At 45.8% G+C, this 5383-nt stretch overlaps 1 non-coding gene across 1 annotated transcript; it reads left to right on the forward strand.

The window, feature by feature from the left end:
* Window positions 1–4543: 4543 nt before the first annotated feature.
* LOC136574016 (U2 spliceosomal RNA) lies at window positions 4544–4729 on the forward strand. Its single transcript, XR_010786193.1, has one exon. It is a non-coding gene; the product is annotated as a U2 spliceosomal RNA (small nuclear RNA).
* Window positions 4730–5383: the final 654 nt, after the last annotated feature.

A 5383-nucleotide genomic window follows, 5' to 3' on the forward strand; every position in this document is an offset into this window, starting at 1 on the left:
ACCCTGGGTGCCCAGGGGGTCTCAAATTACCGCCTGCTCGTTTTAAACTGGGTAACGTGAGTGGCGACCTCTATTTTGCGGGAATGCCTGATTTTTGCCGCAACTGTAAAAAATATGGCCATGACAAAGACAGTTGCGGCGTCACCTGCAGGAATTGTGAAGGCTCAGATCACGAAACCAATCAGTGTCCTATGGCGAAAAAATGTCATCTATGCGGCAGAGTTGGTCACCTCTTTTATGCTTGTCCCCATAGGCCACGAAATACGGAGCAGCGAGGGCAGCCAAGGAAGCCAGCAGACCAAACCGCACCCCCCCAAGGAGAGGAACAGGAGGACATGGACACTTCCAGCAGACCCCCCCCAAAATGAGGAAGGAACATCCAAAGAGCAGCGGCGTAGCAAGAGGAGGGCTGCGGATCGGCCGATGGACATCCCATCCCAGAAATCTGGGTCAGAGGGGAAGTCCGATGAAGCTGGTCCTAGCCCGCAGGAGACGCCGGCTGCGAGGGTACCCGAGGCAGAAGACCCCGGGGGTGACGCAGCAGCAATGAAAAGGCGGAAAGGCTCGAAGGCCACCCTGTACTCGGAGGTGGTACGGGGGGGACCCAAGGAAGTACCTGCTGACGCAGCGAAACCGGACGGTCCCCCCAAGGTGCCAACCACCAGTGCCCCTCCCCCTCCCTGCCAGGTGGGGGACCCGGGGGCAACCTCCGAGATGGTGGCGGCGAGCCGAGTACCCACCCCTGCAGAGGGGAAAAGTGAACGGCAGAAGGCCGATATGTCGACCCCTGGGGTAAGCACATTACCAATGTCATCGATATGGGACCTGTCTGACATTCCTGCCTCGGGTGTCCTGGGGGGGCAGCTGAGTGATGGGAGTTCCTCTCCAGCATTGTCCTTGTTTACGGTAGATTCGGATGCGGGGGGGTATGAGAGCTCCAGCGGGGTCTCTGGCGCAGCCGGAGAGTGTGGGTTTTAAGTTGAACATCGTGAGCGTATTCCAAGACATCTACGCACACACTCAATGATGGCGGACCTTTCATGTCTCACTTTTAACGTAAGAAGCATCGAGAGCAAAGTGAGACGGGCTGCCCTGTTCAACTACTTAACCATTTTTGCTGCTTCCGTATTCTTCCTGCAGGAATGCGGCATCCCGCACAAATCCCAATACAAAAAGTACGAGAAAGATTGGGTACATGGGCCATCAGTCTGGTCTGGATCTAACGAGTCCAGATCAGCAGGGGTCGCCATTCTTTTTAAAGGGAACGTTTTTATTGAAAATTTTTATGAAATTTTACCAGGCAGAATTTTATTGGTCAGAGCTTTTATCAACGGTATTAAATGTCAGTTTTTAAATTTTTACGGTTCTCCGGAAAAGAAGGTGAGAGCAGAAATGTTGGAGATTTTACCCCTTTTTATAAACACCTCTTATCCCCTTATTTTAGCTGGTGATTTTAATTGTGTTTTAAGGGGGGAACGCCGGTTCTCTAGCTCCGTAAGCAGGAACTACGATAAAACCGCCAATATGCTGAAGAACCTCGTCACAGACCACCTGCTTACGGATGTTTTTAAGACCTGTAACCCGCTTTTACCAGAAGAGGCCGGCGTGACCTGGAGCAACACCACCTGCAGCTCCAGGATCGATTTTATCTTCTGCTCTCACCAGGTACAACCTTTTAGATCTGATGTTTTTAATAATACCCTCTCTGACCACAAGGTTTTATTTTTTAAAGCAAACCTTGGAGAAAGAAGGAGAACCAGTAATGCCTGGAAGATGAACGTGTCCCTTCTACAAGATCCGCAGATTTTATCTGATTTTATTACTTTTTTTAAAGAAAGCAGCCAGGTTAGAGATCCCAACATTCCCACCAGCCAGTGGTGGGAAAAGATGAAAACCAAGATCAAGGACTATTTTATCCAGGTTGGGATCTCTAAAGCCAAAGAAAAACGGGCTTTTTATTCTAACCTAAATACCCGTCTGCAGACCCTGTACAAGATGAAAGAGCACGGTATAGAGGTAACTAAGGAAGTAATGGACGCCAAGAAAGATAACGCCAAATGCCTGGAGCAGAGAGGCAAAGAGATAATATTCCGTTCTCGTGTCAAACACCTTGAGGAGAACGAGACCTGCTCCAGGTATTTTTTTAAGAAAGTTACCGAGAGAAAATGTATTTTAAATGAACTCGATGGAATTACCGATGTACAGGGTCTTTTAGGAAAAGTACATGGTTTTTATGCGGATCTTTTTAACACTAAGAGTGTGGATATATATATTTTATGGAAGACTCATTAAAGGAGATCACGGATGTTTTAGACCCTGCCTCCCAGAGCCTTTTATTACGTGATATTTCGGAGCAGGAGATTTTAGATACCATCCGTAGTTTTAAACCAGGCAAGGTGCCTGGTCCGGACGGTATACCCATTGAGTTTTATGTTACATTTTATGGAATTTTAAAAGAGGATTTTTATTCTCTTTTTAGCGAGATTTTTAATTCCAAGAGCCTCCCAGGGTCATGGCGGAAGGGTGAGGTGTCTCTGTTATACAAGAAAGGGGATAAGACTGATATAAAAAACTGGAGACCCATCACCCTTCTAAACGCCGATTATAAGATCATGGCTAAAATCTGCGCCAACAGACTTAAAGAAATTATACATAAAATTATACATACCAATCAAGTCTGTGGCGTCCCTGGGAGGGCCATACATGAAAATCTTAACCTTTTAAAAGACTGCATCAGCGACACGAAGTCGAGGCATGGCAAAATGGCCATTTTATCCATAGATTTCGAGAAGGCCTTCGACAGAGTGTCGCATTTTTATCTTTTTAAGGTTTTAGAGAAGATGGGTATACCAGAAGGCTTTTTACTGTCTCTAAGAGCCTTTTATGATAACTGCACCAGCAAGATTTTAGTAAACGGTTTTAAGACGCAGGATGTCCTTTTAAAATCCGGGGTGAAGCAGGGGTTTCCCTTGTCCCCACTACTTTTTATCTGTGCACTGGAGCCTCTTTTATGCGCCATAAGAAAAGACAAGCAAGTTCGTGGAACCCCCCTACCGGGTGGGGGGGGGGTATCGAGGCCGAAGTAGTGGGGTACATGGATGATGTCGCTGTGCTGTGCAGGGACACCCTCTCAATTCAGAAAACCTTGAGGCAAATTCAGTATTTTTGTTGCTCCTCCGGTTTTAAGGTAAATTTTAATAAAAGCAACATTTTAAATATAGGAGATATGCTTTTATCGGACATTCCTGTTCCTGTTTCTGAATCAGTGCAGATTTTAGGTGTCTCCTTTAATGAGGCAAACAATGGTTTTACCAGTTGGGACTTGGTGGCACAAAAAATAAACCAAAAACTGTGTATGTGGAGCATGCGGCAGCTGACGCTGGAGGGGAAGGTTTTAATTACGAAGATGATTATTTTACAGATTTTACTATACCTCAGTTTGGTGTTTCCCCCTCCAGACCGGCTGCTAAAGAAAATCACAAAAGCATGCTTCACTTTCTTATGGAACTCCAAAATGGAAAAACTTAGACGAGAAATAGTTTTAAAACCCAAAGCCATGGGGGGGAAGGATTTCCCTGATTTTAAGGCTTTTCTTTTAACTAAGTTTTTTAGTATGTGTTTGAATGCTGTTTTTAAGAGTCATTATTGGTCTTACTTTGTCCGTTTTAACACAGGTTATTTTATGCGTAGACATAGGTGGTTTTCCACAGTTTTAAATTCCCCCTATTCTTTTAACCTGACAGACGAGTACAAGATTTTAGCAAAAATGGTGATTTCTATATGATTTGAGTGGTAAGACCGTGCAATATCTTTTAAATAGTAAAAAAACATACAAAGACATAAAGGAAAGTGGTTTTATGGCGCCTGCAGGGAATTTTAATGAAGAAAAAACTAAACAAATATGGAGAATGGTGAATGATATTTCTCTTTTTAATTCCCAGAAGGACCTTGCCTGGAGCTGCGTTCACGAGTGTCTTCCATGTCGGGCATTCCAGCATCGAAGAGGGCTGACCAACTCTGCTGCATGCCCAAGACCAGGATGCCGCGATGACGAGACGATACAACACCTGATGTGGACCTGCTACTTCACCCAACTTATATGGACTAAAATAAGCCCTCTTCTACGTAAAATCACCCGGATTAAAGAGCTAAAGATGGAGACCGTGCTGTACGGATGCCTGGAGTGCCCCACATGGACCGAGAGGATAATGGCATGGAAGACCATCAACTGCGTGAAGGCAGCTCTATGGAAGGCCCGAAACATTTTACTGTTTAAACATGATATTTTAACAGTGCAGGACGTTTTATCTATTTGTTTTAGTGAGATGTACGATTATTTTATAATAGATAAAAAGAACTTTCCGATTTTATCCAGAAAATGGCTTTTAAGCGAGTGGAGTTCCATATTGTGATGCCACCAAGTGCCCATTTTATTTGTATGTATTTGTATTTTAAAGAGTTTTTGTTTTAGAACATTTTACGTTTTAAAATGTTCTTAATGTGCGTTGAATTTGTAAAACTCTTGTTGTTTCAATAAAGTCACCCCACTAGTTGGGGATGTTAACTTAAAAAAAAATCTGTTCTTATCAGTTTAATATCTGATACGTCCCCTATCTGGGGACCATATATTAAATGGATTTTTAGAACAGGGAGCTGGAAAAAGAGCTTGCTCTGTCCACTCCACGCATTGACCTGGTATTGCAGTACCTCCAGGACCGGTGCACCCCCTTTCCTACAACAGTTTCCAAAAGCAGAAAAACAAAACCGACGAGCAAGAGGTGCAGCGCAGCTGTGGCGGCGGCGGCTGCTGCTACCACCACCCAAGCACTTTGATTGACACTCAGCCCGTCTGCTCGCAACATTGTATCCACTGAGCAGCTGCGTCTGCCAGAGTGTGCACAGCACAGGTACAACTGGAAGCAAAACAACACACACACACCAGTTCATATGGCAGCCGCACTCTATAGTTCGTACCTACCGCTGCGCTAATAGCCAAGTTGGAAACATCGGGCAGGCACAGCGTATCCTGGCAGCCTGCGTCTGTATGCTCCACGTATTCGGGTCATGGGTGTATGTGCAGGGGGCCCGGAGCCCCAGGGGGCCCATAAAGTCTCTCTTCCCCACATTGTAAACCAATGCTATCAATGAAGCTTTATAGTTTGGGGGCCCAGTTCCAGACTTTGTACTGGGGCCCCGCAGCTTCAAGTTACACCTCCGGATCAGGATAATGCTAGGCCATTCCAACCAGCCTGTGTGTGTGACCTGCAGTCGCTGGTAGTCGAAAAGCGGCCGGCCCCGGATGCGCGCTTCAGAGTGGACAGACAGCAGCGGACCCCCAATCACACAGGCCCAAGGCTTGCTATGTAGCACGGAATACCTCATT

The sequence above is a fragment of the Eleutherodactylus coqui genome, chromosome 7 (genome assembly GCF_035609145.1).
Source record: "Eleutherodactylus coqui strain aEleCoq1 chromosome 7, aEleCoq1.hap1, whole genome shotgun sequence".
NCBI lineage: Eukaryota > Metazoa > Chordata > Amphibia > Anura > Eleutherodactylidae > Eleutherodactylus > Eleutherodactylus coqui.